This window comes from Apium graveolens, chromosome 6 (genome assembly GCF_009905375.1).
Source record: "Apium graveolens cultivar Ventura chromosome 6, ASM990537v1, whole genome shotgun sequence".
Classification (NCBI taxonomy): Eukaryota; Viridiplantae; Streptophyta; class Magnoliopsida; order Apiales; family Apiaceae; genus Apium; species Apium graveolens.
In genome coordinates, this window is record NC_133652.1 from 111,734,542 (window position 1) to 111,760,375 (window position 25,834).

Genomic DNA, 25,834 nt, shown 5'->3' on the forward strand with positions numbered 1-25,834 from the left:
GGTAGTCCTGTTGATATTGCAAGTGCTTTGAAGCACTGAAACCCAAACCCTGATTCTAGTTATTGTTCTTGAGCCGTAAACCCTATTCTTTCTAAGCCATTGATTATTGCATACCCAAAGAAGAACCTCAAGTATAAGATACTACTCCACAAATACATACAAACTAAATACCGAACACTGAATCGAATTACCCACACACTCAAACCATTGTATCCTATGCTTTGAAAGGCAAAATCCCTGAAACCTTGAAACACTGATTCCTTTGTTATCCAATTCTTTCATTACCCAACAGCTAAGCTTTGAAAATGCCATATTGATCCTCATGAACTCTGAAACCATTTCATTATGAAACATCCAATGTTGTTAATGAATCTGTGTATTGTTTATTGTTGCTTATTCTGTTATTATGCTAGTCAAGTGTTTTGTTATCATCAAGTTAAACCCAAATTTATGCCTATAGTTCTAGTAGACATGAATAGGGGAGATTGTTAGAAATATGTGTATTAGTTTGATGATAAGTTCAACAAAACACTTAAGTAGAAATCTGGTATTTGTAGCCTCAACGGATAAGACCAGACTGGCTATCCGTTGAAGGAGTAGCTTTACTTAGAAATAAGTTTAGTATTGTAGCACATTTCATTCTCTGTATTTAAGTTGTAATTCTTAGTTGTTGTGGGAAATTATAAGTCATGTTGACTTCTAGTGGATATGCAAATAGGAGGGCTAATTGTAAATATTTCATGCCTTGTAATTTTGTATAAGTGAAGTAGTATCAACTGATATTAAAGGCCTTCAACGGATGAGAAACAAAGCTTCAACGGATGTCTATAAAGCTTCAATGGATAACATCCATCAGCGGATGAGTGCTTCAACGGATAAAGCTTCAACTTCTAATGCATCAACGGATAAAGCTTTAACGGATAAAGCCATCAATGGATGAAAGCTTCAACGGATGCTAAGTTCAATAACAGTTGATAGTGACAATTCATAAGCTGACAGAGGCACATGGGTTGACAGAGATAAACTGGAATGTGGTAGCCTCTTGGAGGAATCAAGAAAAAACAGTATTTCCATTCTGGTGCAAACAAGGAAGTATTCAAAGATTCACAGCTAAACCTAAATTGCATTGGATAGAGAAATGAAGAAGAAACATTTGAAGAATCTTTTAATTGTATTTTACAGTTTTGTCTTCACTTGTAAACTTGGTGATATATAAACCAAGTAGCAACTAGTAATTAGAGTGTGAATTTTCCGGAGCTGTTTAGAAAAATCCAGAGAGAAAATCATCTAGTTTGTACTAGGACACAGTTGTGATTTAATTCTTTGAATCACAGATTTTCTGAAATAACACATCTCTGGTGGAACAACAAATCCACCAGAAAAGTTTTTAAGTTCTTTGTGTTCTTTACATTTATATTTGAATATATATCTGTCTGTATTAGCTTAAAGCAATTCACACACATTTGTTCATTAAAACACTTAGCCTTAGAAACTGCTCAAAACTTGAAAAAGTTTTGAGATTTATATTCAACCCCCTTCTGTAAATCTCATTGTCAGTTCACTGGGAATAACAGAAGGGTTACTTGACCCCTTTGATTTTGAATCATATCCTACATGCGAGTCTTGTCTATTGGGTAAAATGACCAAATCTCTATTTAGTGGACATGGAGAGAGGGCTGCAGATTTGCTAGGATTGGTACACACAGATGTATGTGGACCAATGTCTACACAAGTCATGGGTGGATTTTCGTACTTCATTACATTCAAAGATGATAGATCTAGATTCGGATATGTGTATTTGACGAAACACAAGTCTGAAGCCTTTGAAAAGTTCAAAGAATATAAACATGAAGTGGAGAAACAAACCAAACATAGTATTATAACTCTTTCATCAGATCGAGGTGGTGAATACTTGAATGGAGAGTTTCTAGATTATCTCAAAGAAAATGGTATAGTCTCCCAGTGGACTCCTCCATATACTCCACAGTTAAATGGGGTATCTGAAAGGAGAAATCGAACTTTGTTAGACATGGTTCAGTCCATGATGAGTTATGCGAGTCTTCCAGTATTCCTGTGGGGTTATGCATTGGAAACCTCAACATATTTACTGAATAAGGTGCCTTCCAAATCTGTTCCTCAAACACCATATGAGATATGGAAAGAAAGGAAACCGAGTCTTAAACACGTTAAGATTTGGGGATGTCCAGCTTATGTCAAGAAAGTTGACCCAGATAAGCTGAAATCTCGATCCGTAAAATGTAATTTTGTGGGATATCATAAAGAGACTTCGGGGTATTACTTTTACACCGATCATCGGGTGTTTGTCTCCAGACATGCTACCTTCTTGGAAAAGGTGTTTATCCTTGAAGGAAACAGTTGGAGCAAAATTGAACTTGATGAAGTTCAAGAAGCACAAACTACTACGGATCAAGTGGAAACACCTGTTCAGACTGAACAACCTTCTGTGGAACAGCCCATTCGTAGGACAGGGAGAGTGTCTCGCCAACCTGAGAGGTATTATGGCCTTGTCATTGAGAATGGCAATGAGTTGTCAATCATTGATGATGACGACCCTGTGACCTATAATGAGGCTATGAGTAGTGTTGACTCAGAGAAATGGCATAATGCCATGAAATCCGAAATGAAATCTATGTATACCAACCAAGTATGGACTCTGGTTGAGGTGCCTGAAGGTGTTAAGCCTATTGGGTGCAAGTGGGTATACAAGAGAAAGATTGGAGCAGATGGCCAGGTGGAGACCTATAAGGCCAGGCTCGTGGCAAAAGGATTCAAACAAAGGCAAGGGATTGACTTTGATGAAACTTTTTCGTCTGTAGCCCTGTTAAAATCAATTCAGATTTTGCTTGCAATTGCTGCTTACTACGACTATGAGATCTGGCAAATGGACGTGAAAACGGCCTTCCTCAATGGGGAACTTGAGGAGGAAGTGTATATGACACAGCCAGAGGGTTTTCTTTCCAAGGGAAATGAACACCTAGTGTGTAAGCTGCTGCGAACCATATATGGTTTAAGGCAAGCTTCTCGTAGATGGAACATCCGTTTTGATGAGACAATCAAAAAGTTTGGTTTTATCAAAAATATTGATGAACCATGTGTTTACAAGAAGGTTAGTGGGAGCGCGGTAACATTTCTTGTATTGTATGTAGATGACATACTTCTTATAGTGTTAGATATATTTGATAATGTCATGGCTAATATGTTTTATGTTTAGCTTTCAGATCTTACGTGAACAGGATAAATCAGTACTTAATTGTTGATCAGTACTTATACTGGAAGTCAGGACTTAAGGATATCAGTACTTATATTATCAGGAGATAATCATCAGAAGATAGATATCAGAACTTAAGTGCTGAAGGACAATCAGATAAGGACAGTAGCTGATTAAAGGAAAGAAGATCGAGATAAACATAAGAAGAGATATGCATGAAGAAGGAATTCCGTGAAGAATGGAATACTTGGAAGAAAAGATATCTGATTGATGTATTTTAGGAAGCAGAATTATATTCCATATCAATTAGCGATTATCTTGTAACTGTATAGTATATAAACACAGGCATAGGGTTTACACTATAAGTGTTATCATTATCGAAGTTATTATTTTTTGTAACCCTAACAGCTCTCGTGATATTTGTTCATCACTGAGAGGTAACAGTTCCATACTGTAACAGAGTTTATTGTTTCAATAAAGTTTGTTTTCTGTTACTTAAGATCTTAAAGTTCGATTTGAGTGTACTATACACTGTATTCACCCCCTCTACAGTGTGTGTGTGACCTAACAATTGGTATCAGAGCCTATCTGTTAACTTACATATAGTTAAAGATCCAAACACAATCATGTCGGACACAGAAACTCCAACTAAGCCTACCACAACTGAGGAACCACCAAAGACACTAATTCAGAGTCGGTATGAGACCATCAGAGTCCCCATATTGAGACCATCTGAATATCCCATATGGAAGGTAAGGATGACCATGTTCCTGGAAGCAACAGATCCAGAATACCTGGATAGAATCAAGGAAGGTCCTCACAAACCAACCAAACTCGCAGTTGCAGTTGCAGGTGAAGCAGCAATGACCGTACCAAAGGAGAAGAGTGATTATACTGCTGAAGACATAGCATCAATTGCTAAGGATGCTAAGGTACGACACTTACTGCATAGTGCCATTGATAATGTAATGTCAAACAGGGTAATCAACTGCAAGACTGCTAAGGAGATATGGGATGCTCTGGAAACGAGGTGTCAGGGAACTGACACAATTAAGAAGAACAGGAAGACAATACTCACTCAAGAGTATGAACACTTTGACTCAAAGACTAATGAGTCATTGAATGATTTATATGATAGATTTGTCAAACTTTTGAATGATTTGTCATTGGTTGATAAAGAGTATGATCTTGAAGATTCAAACTTTAAGTTCCTGTTAGCTCTTCCTGAATGCTGGGATTTGAAGGCAACGACAATAAGAGATAACTATAATCTTGATGAAACAACTCTTGACGAAATCTATGGAATGCTCAAGACTCATGAGCTGGAGATGGAACAAAGAAGCAAGAGGAAAGGAGGAAAGTCAAGGACAGTCGCTCTTAAGGCTGAAGAAGAATTCCCCAAGGCAGCTTCCTCAAAGAAAGACAAGGGTAAAGCTCTTTTCATAAAGTCTGATACTGAGTCATCAAGTTCTGAGAGTGATGATGACTCAGATTCTGAAAGCTTGCCTGAGACCGATGCTGATGAGGAGATGATGAAGCTGTGTGCTCTTATGGTGAAAGGAATCACCAAGATTGCATACAGGAAGTTCAGGAAGGGAAAGAAGTTTTCCAGAAAAAGCATAAGTTCTGATAAGAAGAATTTCAGAAGATCTGAAGGCAGAGGAGGAAAGTCTGACAGAGGAGATTACACCAATATTAAATGCTATAACTGTGGTGAGAAAGGCCACATATCTCCTGACTGCAAGAAGGTAAACGGTGACAGAGGCAAGGCTCTTGTCACAAAGCAGAAAAGTTGGACAGACACTTCAGACTCTGAAAGTGAGGAGAACTATGCATTGATGGCAAATGCTGATAAAGAAAGTGCTGAGAGCAGTTCTGAAGCTGCTGAAACAAAGGTACCTCAGACTACTTATGCTTTTCATACTGATGATATTAATGAGTTGAGAAGATATCTTAAAACCATGTTTGTTAGTTATAGAGATCAAACCTTAACATGTGAAAGATTAACTTCTGAAAATCTTGCTTTTAAGAAAAGAAATGATTTCTTAGAAAAAGGGTTAGTTATATTCCATCAAACTCAGAAGGATAGAGATGATGCTTTTTATGTTAGGGATGAAGTGCTAAAAATGAATGAATCTCTAAAAACTGAGTTAGAAAAGGAAAGAGAGATAATCAGGACTTGGACTAACTCTGGCAGAACAACTCAAAATTTGCTAAGTAGTGAAAATTGGAAAGAGGGCTTAGGTTATGGAGAGAATAAGAATGACAAAGGAACTGAAGAAATTAAGCCTGTTGTTAAGCAAAAGCCAAAGTTAAAACCTGTTAAGTTTGTAACTATAAAGTCTGATAATGAGAAATCAGAAGTTAAAGAGGAATTAACTTCTGACAAACTAAAATAGGAAAAGACAGCTGAAGTAAACATAGGCTTAATGACAAAGAAGCAGCTTAAGCATAAGCTGAAAGATGTCAAGAATGCAAACAAGGTAAAATCACCTAGGAAAAATAGGAATGGAAAGGAAGGTGTGAATAAAAGTAATGATTATAAACCTGTTCCTGATGCTCCTAGGAAAACATGTCATAACTGTGGAAGTTCTAACCATCTGGCTTCTTTTTGCAGGAAAAATAAGAATATTAACTCCTTACCTTCAAAATCAGGAGTTAAGAGTCAGTCAGTTAGATACAAACCACAAAATCCTTGTTTTCATTGTGGTAGTTTATGGCATTCCATTTATACTTATAAGGAATATCATAGTTTGTACTATGATTATTATCAAATAAAACCTTCTTTGAAGAAAGTTTCCATTGTTCCTTCTAGTGTAAATTCTGATTCAAAGTCTGATAATGTAAATTCTGATAAGAAAAATGTTAACATAAACTCTGATGCTAAATCCGCTGCAAATGTTAACAAACTTAATAAGGCCAAAGGATCCAAGCAAGTCTAGGTCCTTAAAACTAATAATTAGTGGTCTTTGTGATTGCAGGGCAACAGGAAAAATATTCTAGTTCTGGACAGTGGATGTTCAGGTCATATGACTGGAAATAAGGCCCTGCTATCAGACTTTGTGGAGAAAGCTGGCCCAAGTGTTTCTTATGGAGATGGCTATATTGGAAAAACATTGGGATATGGCAATATCAATCTTAGGAATGTCATCATTAAATAAGTAGCTCTGGTCTCAGGACTTAAACACAACCTACTGAGTATAAGTCAAATCTGTGACAGAGGTTATCATGTTGATTTCTTTGAAGAACACTGTGAAGTTGTGAGTAAATCCAAAGGCAAAGTTGTTCTGAAAGGATACAGACGTGGTAACATTTATGAAGCTAAGCTTTCAACAAGTACTGATGGCTCTGCAATCTGTCTGTTAAGTAGAGCATCAATTGAAGAAAGCTGGAATTGGCATAAGAAACTCTCTCATTTAAATTTCAACAATATAAATGAACTGGTCAAGAAAGATCTTGTGAGAGGATTGCCAAACACAGTATTTGCTCCTGATGGTCTTTGTGATTCATGTCAGAAAGCCAAACAAAGAAAATCTTCATTCAAGAGCAAGACTGAATCATCAATTCTTGAGCCTTATCATCTTATACATGTTGATCTATTTGGTCCAGTAAATGTCATGTCTATTGCAAAGAAGAAGTATGCGTTGGTCATAGTGGATGAGTTCACCAGATACACATGGGTGTATTTCTTGCACACAAAAAGTGAAACTACATCTATCTTGATTGATCATGTCAAACAGCTGGATAAAATGGTCAAAGATTCTGTGAAAATTTTAAGGAGTGATAATGGCACTGAGTTCAAGAATTTGATAATGGAAGAGTTCTGCAAAAGCCATGGAATAAAGCAGGAATTTTCTGCTCCTGGAACTCCACAGCAAAATGGAGTTGTTGAAAGGAAGAATAGAACTCTCGTTGAAGCTGCACATACAATGCTTGAAGAAGCAAAGCTTCCAACCTATTTCTGGGCTGAAGCTGTGCAGACTGCTTATTTTACTCAAAATGCAACACTCATTAACAAGCATGGAAAAACACCATATGAGATGGTGAAGAAAAAGAAGCCAAATCTGAAATATTTTCATGTATTTGGATGCAAGTGTTTTGTTCTCAAGACTCATCCTGAACAGCTATCAAAGTTTGATCTAAAAGCTGATGAAGGAATCTTTGTTGGATATCCACTTTCCACAAAAGCCTTCAGAGTCTATAATTTGAGAACAAAAGTGGTCATGGAATCTATCAATGTCTCTTTTGATGACAAGAAGATCACTGGTCTTAAATTTCGTTGACCATGATCAGCTGAGATTTGAAAATGAAGACTCATATTCTGATACTGAAAATCCTGACAGTCTAAGTCCTGATACTGCAAACTCTGATGGATTAAACTCTGATGTTATTGAAATTGTGGTGACTACGTTAAATGAAGATGCTCCTATGCAGGGGGAGCATACTCAAAATCCTACCACATCTCAAGAAACATTCGAACATGCATCTGGCTCTTCAAGTTCTGATTCGTCAAGTTCTGATAAGCCAAGTTCTGATAGTACTGAAAATCTAAATACTGAAGAATCCAACTCAGAAAGCATAGTTTCAGGGGGAGCATCAGAAAATGAAAATGAAGATAGCATGGATCATGGGGGAGCATCCAGTTCTAGAGAAAACCTTCCATCTGCAAGGAAGTGGACAAAATCACATACACCTGATTTGATAATTGAAAATCCTGATGCAGGTGTCAGAACTAGAACAGGTACTTCAAATGAATGTCTTTACAATTCTTTTCTCTCTCAGACTGAGCCAAAGAAAGTGGAAGAAGCTCTTCAAGATGCTGATTGGGTGCAAGCAATGCAGGAAGAGTTGAATGAATTTGAAAGAAACAAAGTCTGGACCCTAGTACCAAGACCAAAGAATAGATTTGTTGTTGGTACAAAGTGGGTATTCAGAAACAAAACTGACAGTGATGGCATAATTACAAGGAATAAGGCAAGGCTGGTTGCAAAAGGATATTCTCAACAGGAGGGAATTGATTATGATGAAACATTTGCACCAGTTGCTAGGTTAGAAGCCATAAGGATATTTTTGGCTTATGCTGCTCACAAGAAGTTTACCGTCTTTCAAATGGATGTGAAAAGTGCTTTTCTCAATGGAGAATTAGAGGAAGAGGTATATGTTGAACAACCTCCAGGTTTTGTAGATACCAAACATCCAGATTATGTCTACAGACTTGACAAAGCACTTTATGGACTTAAGCAAGCTCCTAGAGCATGGTATGAGACTTTAGCTCAGTTTTTTCTGGAAAGTGGATTCAATAGAGGGATAATAGACAAAACACTGTTCTACCTCAACCATGGAAAGGACTTACTTCTGGTCCAGATTTATGTTGATGATATCATTTTTGGATCTACAAATGACAAACTTTGCAAGAAGTTTGCCAAACTTATGCAGTCAAGATATCAGATGAGTATGATGGGGGAACTTAGCTACTTTCTGGGCCTTCAAGTCAAGCAGAATGAGGAAGGCACTTTTATTTGTCAAACCAAGTACACCAGAAACTTGCTAAAGAAATTTGGAATGCAAGATTGTTCAAGTGCATCCACTCCAATGGCCACTGCAACAAAACTGGATAAGGATACCGGTAAATCAGTAGATATTACTGACTACAGATGTATGATTGGCTCTCTACTCTATCTAACTGCTAGTAGACCTGATATCATGTATGCTACCTGTCTTTGTGCAAGATTTCAAGCAGATCCAAGAGAACCTCACTTAACAGCTGTAAAAAGAATCTTTAAGTATCTTAAAGGAACAGCTGCTCTGGGATTATGGTATCCTAGAGAATCAGATGTTAAACTAATAGGTTACTCAGATGCAGATTTTGCAAGTTGCAAAATTGACAGGAAAAGCACAAGTGGAAGCTGCCAATTTCTTGGAGGCAGATTGGTTTCTTGGTACAGCAAGAAACAAAAGTCAATTTCCACATCAACTGCAGAAGCAGAGTATATTGCTGCAGGAAGCTGTTGTGCACAGATTCTTTGGATGAAGAATCAGTTACTGGATTATGGGTTAACATATTTCAAAATCCCTATTTACTGTGATAATCAAAGTGCTATTGCTATGACAGGTAATCCAGTTCAACACTCAATGACAAAGCACATCAGCATCAGGTACCACTTCATCAGGGAACATGTGGATGAAGTTACAGTGGAATTGCATTTTGTTCCCACAGATCAACAGTTGGCAGATATCTTCACAAAACCATTATGTGAAGCTACTTTTACAAGATTGGTAAATGAACTTGGAATGGTTTCAGGTTCCTTCTCTAAATCTGCTTAGACTTGTTCTGTGTTATCAGACTTTATGCTCAGTATTTACAGAATTCATCTCATTGTGTATTCTGTGCTTAATTGATAAATGTCTTTAAGTACTGACTGTTGTCTGATATATGTTTCTAAACTCTGATAAGTGAAATGTCTGTTTTAGTACCTATTCAATCCTATGTGGATAACTGTGCTAGATACTGACCTAGTAGTCTTCAATAAACAAATGATTCCATGGAAGAAGTAATTATTTCAGTGGAAATCTTATGACACTAGCAAATTCTGATAACTGAGCTTAGTTAAGTTCACTTTGTATATCTTATTACTAAGTCACAAATTAGAATAATGCTACTCATCTGTTAAGTTCTGATACTAGTAAAACTGTTGAATGTACTAAGTGCTGATAAACCTCTCTTATCAAAAGCAAAAGCAAAAAGATCAAAGATTAAAATCAGGTACTCCTTTGAGATCTAGAGTAAAAATGTGGAAGGGACGAACCAAGTGCATTGCTGGTATTAAGTAAATATGCATCAGAAAAGCAAAATATTTTCTTGGTGACTTTTCACACTCTATGATTACTGGAGAAATACTCTGAAAATAGCATAAATTCTGATAAACAGTCGTGCCTCACTTACACTGAGAAGCCACTGTAAAATAGAATTTCAAAAGATGCATAAAATTAGCACAAAATAGTTGAGGTGGACTCAAGCATAAACTCATTCTTCAGTCGGTTTCAGGACAATGACAGATCTTTAGCAAAATTTTAGTTATGCCTTATTTCTAAGATGTACTGCAGTGAATCAGACTTTACTCTTTGTCTATTTTTAGCTTAATGCACACACTAATCACTCCATCTGAATGATGAAAATTTTTGTGGTGGTCTATGTTATTTTAGATAAAACAGTCAATGTGTCATTATTGCATAAATTCTGAGGACAAGTTCTAAGTTACACGTTCTGATGATTACGTACTGACGTCCATAACTCAGAACTTGTATGAGTATTTACTAAGATAGGCATTCCTTTTTCGAGTTAAGAAATTATGTTCTGATGACTGTTAAGTTCTGGTATAGGTCTAAGTTCTGATTTCTCAGTCTAATCCTTTACTTGGCTTCTCTGTGGATAAAATTTGATAACAGTCTCAATTAGAACTAGAATATGTTGAAGTGGCAGATTAATAGTCACTATGATTAGGATTAATGGTATTCGTACTTGAACAGTCCACTGTTTCTTGTGTCTTGTGCGGTCTAGCCATGCTTCCTCTTTCCAATGACTGTTATTCTTTTTCAAAGTCTAGGGAGTATTTTTTTGTATAAGTACAGCAGAGAGATGATTTCTTTAATCTTTTTAATTTCTTCATCTTTTATCTCTCTTCTTACTTTTACTCTCCTTCACTTTACTATTTTCGTTGTTTTCATACAGATATTATATCAAACACCTATCAGGCATACTTAATTCTCAATTTTTTTTCACATGGCACCAAAGGATTTAATCATTGATGGAGCTAAGTTTGTTCCAAACAACTATGCTGCAATTCTTGATCATGCTGAAGCTCCATCTAAATTGCACTTTGTGCAAGATCTTCTTGCACATAGTGAGGTTGGGTACGCCTTAACTCAGCCTGAATTATTTTTAAGTCAACAAGTTCTGAGGTTCTGGAGGACTGGCATTTTTGATGATGGTGGTAACCGTGGAACTCCCAGTATTATCTCCCAAGTGGGTGATTCATCTTTTATAGTCACTCCTGGTATAGTACGCAGGGCTTTACATCTTCCTGAGGATTGTACTTTCTCAGTTCCAGAGGACTCAGCCCTTCGGGAGTTAATGGCTGAATTGGGATATGAAAAGAGTCTGACGAAACTTGGACAGTTGAAACGGGCTAATATCAGAAGAGAATGGAGTTTCTTCTTTGATTGCATCACCAAAGCTTTTGGGAACAAATGTTTAAATTTTGATGCTATCCCAATTCTGAGTCAGCACATAGGGTATGCTATTATCCATCAAACTTATTTTGATTTTGCAACTGGAATAATTGGTTTTATTGGGGATAGGATGACAGAGGATCGAGATATTGTTTATTTTGCTAGATTCTGTCAACTTATTTATACGTATTGTACTGCTGAACCCCAGTTAGTCAGCACTCAAACCCCACCTTTTAAGGTTGCAAAAAGGTACTTTAACGACCTGATAAATGCTGACACAAAGAAATCAATGGTGAGACAATTACAGATTCCTCAGTCTGTCAAACAGATTCTGGTAAATGCTGACCCCTGCTACTTACAAATCTGTCTACTCAAATGTTCAACCAACTCACCATAACCAAAATCCATCAACCTCAGTACCTACCTCTCATTCTACTCAACCTACCCTCAGAACTTATCTCAAATCCTATCTCTCCACTTCACAGACTGCTCAACCTTCTTCTTCAGTACCTACTGTGAAGCCTACATCCTCTAAGCCAAAGAGAACAAAGACTGTTCCTCAAACACCTCAAAAGAGGAGGAGATTTACTTTGAGAGATGAATCAGATTCTGAGGAACAGATTCCTTCTTCAGAACCTGTGGTGTTTGAAGCTGAGAAAACAACTTCTCAGAAGGATTCTGTAATTGGGGGTTCTAGGTTTCTCAAGAGGCTTAGACGTATGATAGTTCCTGAAACTCCCAAGGAATCCAAATCAACAAGGAAGTACAAGAAACAGAGGGCATAAAGGCCAGTTTCAGATGATGAGGAGGAAGCAGCTAAGGAAGGGGATCAGGAATCTCTGATCTCACAAGGCAAGGAATTTGCTCCAGTCACTTCTTCTCCATCAACTCCATCTCAGGAAGCTGTATCTGACAAGGCTAACTCCCCATCTGTGTCTCTTGTTGATCCAGGCACAAGTGCTGAAATTGATATTCAGAACCTGGTTGTGCCCGAAATATTTTTCTTAGAAGCTCCAACAGCAAATAATACTTCTACAACACCTGTTATTGATGCTGTTCAAACTCCAGAGTTATCAACAACACCTTCTCTGCATCAAGATGCTGATGATCAGATTTTAGGTGAGCATCAGGATATGGCTGTTGATCAGAACTTAGTATCAGATCAGCAATTAGAGGATGCTGACGCCTCCATTGCTACTCACACTGTTGTCTTATCAGAAGATACTGATTCTTTAAGTTCTGATGCTGCAAATGTTGGAGATACTGGTGAGGCTGCTACAACTGTAGATGCTGATGAAGCAGGTCCTTCAGGACATACTCCTCCACCGACTCTTCCTAAGTCTGAACTGGTAAAGGAGTTTATTATTAGGGATGCACCAGTACCTTGGAGTGAAACTCCTGCAGGTCAGGAGTGGACTAAGGAATGGAACTCAGTTTCATGTGTTCCAAATGCTTTACATCTTGCTGAGCACTTGACTAAAGCTGATGAAATGTTAAATTCTGATGATTTTAAAACCCATCTTAGAGTCACTGCATTGAGTACTAAACATCTACAAGATCTTCATTCCAATACTCATGCAGAGCTACACAAGATTCAGGAGAACTTTATCAAACAGGAACAAGTTTGGAAAATTGATAAGAAAAAGTTCTTCCAACCTACCATTGACAGGGTTGCTTATATTGAGAAAACTCAAGAGAAACAACAAGCTCAGATTGATCAAATTCTGATAAATCAAGCTTCTCAGCAATCGCAACTTACTGAAATCCAGACCTCAGTGGAACTACTTATCTCTCTTTTATTACCTGCTGATGCCAAAAAGGGGGAGAAGGTAATTAAGTCCAAATGCAAAACCAACAAGACACTGCAAGGAAAGGATGATGGAAAAGATGACCAAGGAACCTCTGGAATGGGTAGTGGTCATAGTCAAGGTAGAAGGTTTACATCAAGACAAGCTGGTCACAGAACAAGTTCTGATACTGGGAAAAGAATAAGTGCTGCTGCTGGTAAAAGGATAAGTTCTGATGAACTTCTAGATCTTGATGAGGAAATGTCAAGACAATTATTTATTCAAGAAAATCCAGGGATGGACTTGGAAAGTTTAAAGGAAGAAGAAGCCAGACTTAAATCAGAGAAAGTCACATCTAAATCTGAAGCTTCTGGTAAAAAGTTACTTCTAAAACCTAAAGGCATTGTGATCAAAGAAAAGATACATACTGAAGCAACTTTGGCTAGATCACAACCACAGATAGATCCAAGATCCAAGGGTAAAGAAAAGGTTGGTGAACCTATCAAGCCTTATGTACCTCCTGAGGAAGAAGAAATTACTGATGGAAAAGATGATCTTGCTCTGACTACAAGAAAAGTTCTTAAAACAACCTCTGACATGGCTCAAGTTGTTCAGAGTCAAGAAATTGTAAGTTCTGATATTCAGAAGAAGCAAGTAACCTCTGATAGTGCTCAAGTTAACTTGATATCAGAAAATAGATCTAAAACACTCCTACCAGGATTCACTAAAGCAAAACAGACTCAATCTTTGAAGACTACTGCAAGTGGTTTTGAAGCAAGAGTAGTTACTGGAAAGGAAGCTAGAGATAAAACTGGATTGGGAAGTGCTGATGAAAGAATAGTAAACAACACTACCAATGATCCAACTTCCTTGAGTGAACCAGGTATTGGAGCAACTCCTGAGAGATTGAATCAACTGGAATCTGTACAGATGGTTTACCATACCTACTTGAAAGAATACATCAAGTTGTATTTCATGACAGATGGTAGGGTTTATTATATAAGACAAAATGCCATTCCTTTGAAGTATTTTGAAGAATTGGAGCATGTACTTTTCTTACTTCAAGTGGATGACAGAATAACAGAGACTGCTGCAAACTACTTAAAAGAACAGATTCAGAGACAGAAAAGGCTTTATTCTGTTAAGTCTGACAGCATGTATGTTCCAAAGTACAGAGATCACAATGGTGATATTTTTGATATGAAGCCTAATACTGCACAGATCAGAACGTATCTTGGTATTAAGGGACTTGCATTCAATCTTGAATCTGACAAAGCTTATGTCATAAGACTAGATCAGGAGTTAAGAAAAGCAAAGATTAATGATCTCAGAGCTGCAATCTTTCAAACTGGTGAAGATACTGCAGAGCTTAAAGGTGTTAAAAGGAGAATGATTGATGAACTAAGATATGCTGAGAAATGTTTGTTGAAGAACTATCTCAGAACAACTCCTGACATCAGAGAGATCCGAAAATGAAGAAGCCAAGTCGAAGATCTACAACTGCTTAAATTATGATATTTATACAGATTGAAGTTGTTATCAGAAGTTGAAATTGGTAAAAACTTTAAGGACTGTAAGTTGTAGTTATCTAATCTATTTCTCATGCATTTGTACTTAATGTTTTTGACATCATCAAATATTTGTTAAACTTGTATATTTTGTTAATTTACAAGTTGGGGGAGATTGTTAGATATATTTGATAATGTCATGGCTAATATGTTTTATGTTTAGCTTTCAGATCTTACGTGAACAGGATAAATCAGTACTTAACTGTTGATTAGTACTTATACTGGAAGTCAGGACTTAAGGATATCATTACTTATATTATCAGGAGATAATCATCAGAAGATAGATATCAGAACTTAAGTGCTGAAGGACAATCAGATAAGGATAGTAGCTGATTAAAGGAAAGAAGATCGAGATAAACATAAGAAGAGATATGCATGAAGAAGGAATTCCGTGAAGAATGGAATACTTGGAAGAAAAGATATCTGATTGATATATTTTAGGAAGCAGAATTATATTCCATATCAATTAGCGATTATCTTGTAACTGTGTAGTATATAAACACAGGCATAGGGTTTACACTATAAGTGTTATCATTATCGAAGTTATTATTTTTTGTAACCCTAGCAGCTCTCGTGATATTTGTTCATCACTGAGAGGTAACAGTTCCATACTGTAACAGAGTTTATTGTTTCAATAAAGTTTGTTTTCTGTTACTTAAGATCTTAAAGTTCGATTTGAGTGTACTATACACTGTATTCACCCCCTCTACAGTGTGTGTGTGACCTAATATATAGGAAATGATATACCGATGCTACAATCAGTCAAAGTATTGCTATCAAAGAACTTCACCATGAAGGACTTGGGAGAAGCATCCTACATTCTCGGTATGAAGATCTATAGAGATAGATCTAGAAGAATGATAGGTCTTACCCAGGATACATACATCCAGAAAGTGCTTAAAAGGTTTAGCATGGAAAACTCCAAAAGAGGTCTCATACCGATGAGCCATGGAGTGTCCCTTTCCGAAAAAATGTCTCCTAAGACACCTGAGGAAAGAGAGCGTATGAGTAAGATTCCTTATGCTTCAGCAATAGGATCAATCTTGTACGCGATGTTGTGTACAAGGCCTGATGTTGCTTATTCAATTAGTATGACGAGCAGATATCAGTCCAATCCAGGTGAAGACCACTGGAAAGCAGTGAAAAACATCCTTAAGTACTTGCGAAGGACTCAGGACATTTTTCCTTTTTTTGGTGGTGAATCTGAGTTGATAATAGAGGGTTATACTGACTCTAGTTTTCAATCAGAAAGTGATAGCAAATCCATGTCAGGGTACATATTTACTCTGAATGGTGGTGCGATTAGTTGGAAGAGTTCCAAACAGTCTACAACGGCTGACTCCACAGCGGAAGCAGAATATATAGCTGCAAGTGAGGCTGCAAAAGAAGCCATTTGGATGAGGAAATTTGTTTCTGAGTTGGGAGTTGTTCCTAGCATTAAAGAGCCTATTGTGTTGTATTATGATACCAATGTAGCAATAGCACAAGCCAAGGAACCTAGGTCTCATAAAAATTCCAAACATGTCCTGCGGCGCTTTCATCTGATTAGGGAGATTGTTGAAAGAGGAGATGTCAACGTCGAGAGAGTTGACACATATAACAACGTAGCAGACCCACTCACAAAGCCACTTTCTCAAAGTCACTTTGATCGTCATAAAGACAAGATGGGTATTAGATACCAGAGTGATTGGCTTTAGTACAAGTGGGAGATTGAAAGGGATATGTCCTAAGTCCAGTCATGTATGAGGATTTAGGAATAACTTTTATGTAATCTGTTTTGATTTTATTGATATTAATAAAAGACTTGTTTTGTTTTTATTGCGAGCTCTATCTATTTAAATATTTAAATAAGATATACCACAGTTTAGAGTAAAGCTTTTTATGGATTGTGATGAGATCATAATAATGAGACCTAAAAGATGATAACTCTAAACTTAAATAGTTCTTGGTCATAGGATTACTAACTGGTAATTAAAAATCCGCAAAGATCGGTACATACTATGCTTGCTTCATTATGAAGGATGTCTGTTCTCATAGACATTTGTGTGGTGACACAATAGCTAGTATGTAGATGCTTATTATAGAATAAGTTCACTGAACATGACTCACACAGCTGAACAACTGATGGAGTTCACTCACGTGTCAGCAGTTGTTCACATAGTGATAGTTGTACAAGTATCCTTAGACTTGAGGTCATCATAGTCATGTTTTGTACTGAACTATGCTTTGGTTTAGTTCTTAGTCTCAAAGGACAATTATAATGGCTCTACTGGGTATAGGAATTTGTACACGAAGATGGTGTATGATCAATAAAGGATCTACCCCTTCCAGTGAAGGAAGAGAATGTTCATTGCTGATCCACTTATGTTAGTTCAGGAATCTCTGGCCAGAGTGAATGAAATTAGAAAGGAGTTTCTAATTTACATTAAATAGAACTAAGCATAGTGAATGGGGAAGCAAGTGATTAAATAAGATAGGCTTGACACAAGTTCCATGCCTTATATTTAATCGTGATATTGCAGGGTAGAAGGAATTAATTGTACGGTAACTACTCACTGAATAGGTTCTTGGTATTCTAAGCAGTGAATTCGTATTATCCGGATAGTCGCGATATGCTGAGAAGTATCCCTCACGATGTAGAAAAAATATGATTAATTAATTAATCATATTTAATGAATTAGAGAATTTATATAAATAATGATAAAATAGTTTTATTATTATTTATTTCTACTACCGGCTTAATATTGAGCCTACAGGGTCACACCATAAAAGAGAATGATTTAATGGTGGAGGAATTAATTAATAATGGCTGATAATTATTTATTTATGAAATAAATAATTAATTGGAAAATTTAATAATTGATTAAAAGAGATTTAATTGATTATAAATTAATTAAGAAAAGGTTCTTAATATTATTAATTAAGAATTTAATTTTTGGAAATTAAATCAAGTGAGAGAATTGTTTCTAAAGAGTTTAGAAAAAGGATTAATAATTAAAAGGTGTTTTAGTTATTAGTGAGAATAATAAAGGGTTAATAATAATAAAATTTTATGCAAAAAATTTCAGCTGAAAATTTTGCCTATAAATATACTATTAGAAATCCTATTTTTGCCTCAACCAAAAAGATTTACAAAACCCCAATTCTCTCCATCTCCTCCTTCATTACATCGCTTTCTTGGTGGATACCGGTGGAGTGCTTCATACTTGAGGAGCAGCTGCTAAGGATCTCCGTTCATCGTTTTTGGATCACCATTAAAGACCTCCATCTTTCCATTAACGTAAAGCTTCTTAAGGTAAACATACTGAACTACGAATTAAATATTATTTTTCACATGGATCCTCGGAGGGTTTCATTTTTTTTTAAAGATTAAATTTACATTTTCGCTGCGTTTATGTGCTAAAAACCCTTCAAATGCCTCATCCGTCGGTAGACAATCTGCATCATCCATCGAGAGACAATCAGCTTCATCCGTCGAAACTCAAAATTCACTATCCTTCGGGTCATCAAAAGAAGCTGAAAGTCAAAATAGATCACTTGCAGAAAATTCCCCTCTCTCAAATCATAGATTCACAAAGTCAGGGGGAGTTTCCAATAATCAAAACTCAATCACACATCAAGGAAATAATGAGGCCTCTTCATCTAGAGCTAATCTACCTCAACAAAGGAAATGGACAAAGGATCACCCCTCTGAGCTCATCATTGGTGATGTATCTTCGAGAGTTCAAAAAAGGAGAACAACTCAAGAAGAATGTCAATATAGCAGCTTCATCTCTAAGGAAGAAGCAAAGAAGGTAGAAGAAGCTTTGTTGGATCTTGATTGGATTTTAGCTACGCAGGAGGAGCTAAACCAATTTGAAAAGAACAATGTTTGGAAGCTGGTACCTAATCCTAAAGGGAAGAATCCTATAGACACCAAATGGGTATTCAGAAACAAGATGGATGAAAATGGCATAGTAGTCAGGAACAAAGCAAGATTAGTTGCTAAGGGCTATTGTCAACAAGAAGGAATAGATTTTGATGAAACCTTTGCTCCTATTGCAAGACTTGAAGCCATCAGAAACTTCTTAACCTATGCAGCCCATGCCAATTTCAAGGTCTATCAAATGGATGTCAAGAGTGCCTTTCTAAATGGAGATTTGGAGGAGGAAGTCTATGTTAGTCAGCCTCCTGGTTTTGAAGATCCAAATCTACCTGATCATGTATACTATCTTTTGAAAGCACTCTATGGATTGAAGCAAGCACCTAGAGCCTGGTATGACACTTTATCAAAGTTTCTTTTAGAGAATCACTTCACTAAGGTACTGTAGACAAAACTTTATTCTTTAGAAATGTTAATGGCTCTAGCATACTTGTTCAAATTTATGTAGATCACATTATTTTTGGCTCTACAGATGAAAAACTTTGCAAAAAGTTTGCCAAATTGATGCAAAGTAAGTATGAAATGAGCATGATGGGATAACTGACTTACTTTCTTGGTTTACAAGTTAAGCAAGTTAGTGATGGAATATTCATTAGTCAAACTAAATACATTCATGATCTTTTAAGGAAGTTTGATCTAATGGATTGCACATCTGCAAAAACTCCCATGGCCACTGCAACTAAGCTTGAATTAAACACTACTAAAAAGTCTGTGGATATTTCAAGTTATAGGGGCATGGTTGGCTCACTTCTGTACTTAACAGCTAGTAGGCCAGATATAATGTTTGCTACCTGTCTTTGTGCTAGATTTCAGGCTGATCCTAGAGAATCTCACTTAGTAGGTATTAAGAGAATTTTCAGATATCTCAAGGGAACACCAAAACTTGGCATTTGGTACCCTAGAGATTCTGGTTTTGATCTAACTGGTTATTCAGATGTAGATTATGCAAGTTGCAAAATTGATAGAAAAAGTACAATAGGAACCTGTCAATTTATAGGAAATAAGCTTGTGTCCTGGTTCAGTAAAAAGCAAAATTCAATTTCTACTTCTACAACTGAAGCTGAATATATTATTGCTGGCAGTTGCTGTGCACAAATTTTATGGATGAAAAACCAATTACTAGACTATGGTCTGCAAGTGGAAAGAATTCTTATTTTCTGTGATAACACAAGTGCAATTGCCATCACTGAAAATCTAGTACAACATTCAAGAACAAAGCACATAGACATCAAGTACCACTTCATAAGGGAACATGTGATGAATGGTGATAGGGATAAATAAATTATGATTGTATAATTAAATACTGTATTAATTGTACAAGCTGTGGGCTGCTAGGCCCAATAAAAAGATATATGATACTCAGACCAGAAAGGTTAAGCCTGATGGACCAGATCAGGCCTGATGGAATAAAAAAGGCCCAAAAGCCCTGATTATTAATTAATTTCGTAATTAATTAATAAGGGAAAAATCAAATGTTGAAAAGAGTCCCGATAAGGATATAAATCCTTAGAGATTAGCCTCAAGGGGACCTAAAAGGATAAGGAATCAGTTTTCTACTATATAGGACTCCAAAGTCCATTCTAATTATGAGACTTGCCCACCAAGTCTCCTATACCAAGTCCAATTCAAGGACTCCCAACATCTATATAAGGGGTCTCACCCCCACCAATCAGAACCACGGTTTTTGGCTTGATTCTCTAATTCACAGAGATACGTAGGCATCTCGTAAAGGCAGATCGAGCCACGAAACACGAGAGCAGCCATTAAAGGCCTTGAGCTCCCGAATCTTAGTAATAAATACAGCAAATAATAACCTTAGTTTTTTATCCATAACATTTGGCGCCGTCTGTGGGAAGGCACAACAACAACCATGGCGAGAACACGGAGAACAATTGGAGCTCTGGAGGAAGGAACACCATCAGGGACAACTCAGGTGATTTCGTCAACCATGGAGGTTCCGCCCCATTCGACTTATGCATCTACTCAGGGGGATGCCCAGATAGGGGGAACTCAACCTCAGCCACAAGGGACAACTCCCTCGATTATTCAAGGTACGAATCCTCTAGTTCAACAAGTACATATACCTGTGAATTCTCGACCAGTCGGGTATGAATATTCAACTGTTGTTACTACTAACCCCCTTATGGGATGCCCCTTCGCCCTGAGGTTGGAGGAAGCGGATATGCTGGGTGAGGCGAAGCACGAGGGCAGTCACCCCCCTATATACGAGGTTTGGGTCCTATTCCTGAGGATCGGGAATTTTCTGGTCCTTACACTGAGAGAGACTCCGAATCTTCGGATGATGAAGTGGCCCCGAGAAGGAGGCGTCCTAGAAAAGAGCCAATGGCCGATGGAAAGCAACGCCCCCAGAGCACCCCAGGGGCGAATCCCCAAGAAGTGCAGGAAATGATCAGGGCTCATGAGGCTGAAATCCAAAGGCTGAGGCGTGATTTGGAGGCTCACCAGGCCACCAGACCCCAGATACCTCCTAGGGGGAGAAATCCTCCTCCTGTCATAGACCTGGATGGTCCGGTAAGAAGAAGGGCTGCTGTCCCAAGAACTGATCCAAGCAATCTCCTTCCCCTTGGAGATCCTGATGATCCAACTCCACCCTTCACAGAAGAGATAATGAATGCCCATATCTCGAGGAAATTCAAGATGCCCACTATCAAAGCCTATGATGGCACGGGAGATCCCGCTAATCATGTTAGGACATTCTCTAATGCACTGCTGCTGCAACCCGTGAATGATGCTATAAAGTGTCGGGCCTTCCCTCAAACCCTGTCGGGTATGGCTCAAAGATGGTACAGTCGCCTGCCCCCAAATTCTATTAGATCGTTCAGAGAATTAAGTCAGGCTTTTATTAAGCAATTCATCAGTGGAAGAGTCCATGAGAAAAGTTCAGCATCTCTTATGAGTCTTGTGCAGGGAGCTAAGGAATCCTTGAGAGATTACCTGAATCGTTTTACAAAGGAGGCTTTAAAAGTCCCAGACCTTGATGATAAGGTAGCCATGATAGCACTGCAACAAGGAACCAGGGATGAGTTTTTCAAGATGTCCTTGGCCAAACGCCCCCCTGAAAACATGTTGCAACTCCAAGAGAGGGCAGGGAAGTATATCAAGGTTGAAGAAAGCATGAGGAAGACCGTAGTGAGTAATGAGCCCACTGGAGGCAAGAAGCGAAAAACTGATCTGGAGTATATCGCTAAGGACAAATATCCTAGAACCGAACAAAACCCTGATTCAACCCCCAAGAAGGGAGGACCTGGGCAAAAGTTCACTGAATACGCTAAGCTGAGTGCTCCTAGAAGTCAGATTTTGATGGAGATTGAGAAAGATAGAGATATTCGCTGGCCTAAGCCCTTGAAGGCTGATCCCGCCAAGCTAGATAAGAGCAAGTATTGCAGGTTTCACAAGGATGTTGGCCATGACACCGATGAGTGTAGGCAATTGAAAGATGAAATTGAGTTTTTGATTCGAAAAGGAAGGTTGAACAAGTATACTGGAGATGGAGGGGACAGAAATAATAATGGAAGGAAGAACTTTGAAGATCGTAGGAGGGACCAAGATGATCAGGGGCGGAATCCCCAACCCAGAGGGCCGGTTATAAATGCAATTTTTGGAGGACCGCGACGCCCTCGAGGGCCAGTGATAAACACGATCTTTGGAGGTCCAACTGCTGCTGGATTGTCCAAAAATTCCAGAAAGGCATATACTAGGGAGGTTATGCATATTGTTGGAGAAGCCCCGAAGAGGGCCAGGACAGAAGTAACATTGGCTTTTGATGATTCCGACCTAGAGGGTGTGAAGTTTCCCCATGATGACCCACTGGTCATAACACCGATAATAGGAAATAGCCCGGTTAAGAGGGTCCTTGTGGATAATGGTGCTTCTGTGGATATCTTGCTCCACGACACCTTTCTAAGAATGGTATATAACGACTCCCATTTGACACCAACCGACATGCCGATATATGGATTTGCTGGAGTAGAATGTCCTGTGGAAGGGATAATCAAATTGCCAACCACCATAGGTACGGAACCAAGGAAAGCAACGCAGATGCTGGATTTCGTGGTGGTAAAGGCTAGTTCAACTTATAATGCTATCATGGGGAGAACAGGGATACATGCCTTCAAGGCAGTCCCCTCTTCCTACCATTCAGTCATGAAGTTTCCCACCCGAAACGGGATTGGAGAAGAGAGAGGAGATCAAAAAATGGCTAGAAGCTGTTATGTGGCCTCTTTGAGGGCAGATGGAGTCGGGGGGCAGGTTCTTCCTATTGAAGATATGGATGTTCGAGAAAATGATGAGAATAGAGGAAGGCCAGCAGAAGAATTGGTTTCGGTTCCTTTAGACCCCGAGAATCCTGAGAGGATGACTTTCATTGGAGCCACATTAGAGGAGCCTCTTAGAGGGAAGTTAGTGAAATATTTACAAGAAAATAATGATGTGTTTGCATGGTCAGCAGCTAATATGCCAGGCATAGACCCGAAGTTAATTACTCACAAGCTAAACGTGGATCCAAGCCGGAAGACAGTGAAACAAAAGAAAAGAAATTTTGCCCCGGAAAGACAAGAGGCTATAAAACAGGAAGTAGAAAAGCTCTTAGAGGCTGGTTTCATTGAGGAGATTCAATTTCCGGAGTGGTTAGCAAACCCTGTAATGGTGAAGAAGGCTAATGGAAAGTGGAGGATGTGTATAGACTTCACTGATCTGAATGATGCAATCCCCAAAGACTGTTTCCCGCTGCCTAGAATTGATACTTTGATTGATGCCACTGCTGGACATGAGATGCTGAGTTTCATGGATGGATTTAGCGGATACAATCAGATCAAAATGCATAAGGATGACATTCTAAAGGTATCATTTATCACTGACTTTGGTGTTTATTGTTATCTTGTTATGGCGTTTGGTCTCAAGAATGCAGGAGCCACCTATCAGAGGTTGGTGAATAAAATTTTTAAGGATCTTATTGGGAAGACTATGGAAGTCTATGTTGATGACATGCTAGTCAAGAGTCTAGTAAAGACTGATCATATAACCCATTTGAGGGAAGCTTTTGAGGTCCTAAGGTACCACAAGATGATGTTGAATCCAACGAAGTGTGCTTTCGGAGTAGGATCTGGAAAATTCTTGGGATTGATGGTCTCAAAGAGGGGAATTGAGGCCAACCCCGATAAAATAAAGGCAATCCTGGATATGGAACCACCAAAAACTGTCAAGGATGTACAGAAGCTCACATGAAGGGTTGCGGCGCTAGGACGGTTCATCTCCAAGTCAGGAGACAAGTGCTTGTCATTCTTCAAGTCATTAAAGAACATTAAAGACTTTATATGGAGTGAGGAAAATCAGAAGGCATTTGAAGAGTTAAAGAAGTATATGGGCCAGGCCCCGTTGTTGGCCAAGCCAGTTCTGAGTGAAGTTTTATCCTTGTACTTGGCTGTTTCAGAGAGCGCCTTGAGCGCGGTGTTGGTTAAGGAGGAACTGAAAGTCCAGAAACCCGTATACTATGTCAGCAAAATCTTGCATGGTGCAGAGTTGAATTATTCAACTATTGAGAAATTCGTTTTAGCCTTGGTAATGGCTTCAAGAAAGCTGCGTCCTTATTTTCAAGCTCACCAGATTGAAGTGCTAACAAATCAGCCACTGAGAAACATCATTCACAGTCCCAAGGCAAGTGGGAGACTGATTAAGTGGGCAATAGAGTTGGGAGAGTTCGATCTCAAGTATAAGCCACGTACGGCCATAAAAGCCCAGGCACTAGCTGACTTCGTGGTGGAATATACCATACCCAACCAAGAAGTCGGGGGGCAGGAAGATACCATACCTCAAGATAAGGGAGTCGACAATGGGGACAAGGAGAAAGAATATTGGGTTCTCTATTTTGATGGAGCATCAAAAACAAATTCCAGTGGAGCAGGGTTGATTTTGCAAAGCCCTGATGGATTCTTAATTGAGTATGCTATGAAGCTAGACTTCCCAACCACAAACAATGAGGCAGAGTATGAAGCCCTGATTGCTGGCCTTGGTCTAGCTGGGACACTTAGAGTCAAAAACTTAAAGGTCTGTGGAGACTCGAAGCTGATCATATCCCAGGTAAAGGGAGAATTTGAGGCAAGGGATGATACGATGGCTAAGTATGTTCGCCTAGTAAGGGCTGTGATGACCCAATTTAATGAATGCCATGTTGAACACATTCCAAGGGAAGAAAATGCTAAAGCAGATGCGCTATCAAAGTTTGCTTCATCTGAGATTGAAGAAAGTTCAGGAAGTGTGTACTTCCGTGTTTTGAAGACACGAAACATAGATGTTAAGCTTGTGGCTCCCATAGGCTTGGGGACGTCATGGATTGATCCCATCAAGGCTCACATTCAGACCGGTTGGTTGCCAAGTGATGCAACTGAGGCACGGAAGTTAACTATTCGAGCACTAAGGTACTCCTTGATAGATGAAATTCTGTATAAGAGATCTTTCGTGGTTCCTTACTTGAGGTGTCTCAGGCCCGACGAGGCACGCTTGGCTCTTGAGGAAGTGCATGAAGGTATTTGTGGGCAGCACTTGGGGGGCAGGGCCTTGGCTCATAAGATAACCCGTTTAGGCTTCTATTGGCCAGAAATGATGGTTGATGCCAAAGAATATGTGAAGAAGTGTGATCGCTGTCAGAAGCATGCACCAGTTGTTAGACAACCCCCCGAGATGCCGACCTCTATCAACTCGCCTATTCCCTTTGCCATGTGGGGGATGGATATTCTAGGGCCTTTTCCTATGGCCACGACACAAAGGAAATTTCTGATTGTAGACATTGATTATTTCACCAAGTGGATCGAAGCCAAACCCTTGGCCAAAATCACAACTAAGCAGGTTGCACAATTCCTGTGGGAAAACATTATGTGCCAATATGGAATTCCCCGTATCCTCGTCACTGACAATGGAGCACAATTCAACAATGAGGAATTCAAGAAGTATTGTGAAGAAAATGAAATTGAATTACGATTCACCTCTGTGGCTCACCCGCAAGCCAATGGGCAATCAGAGGTAGCAAATCGGATAATCCTGGATGGACTAAAGAAGAGGATCGAGAAGTCAAGAAATAATTGGG

The 25,834-nt window shown here is 38.5% G+C and overlaps 1 protein-coding gene across 1 annotated transcript in view; it reads right to left on the minus strand.

Annotated features, from left to right (window-relative positions):
• LOC141665391 (uncharacterized) overlaps nucleotides 1-25,834 on the minus strand; it is a 188,190-nt gene that overhangs the window by 36,720 nt on the left and 125,636 nt on the right. The window lies entirely within an intron of this gene.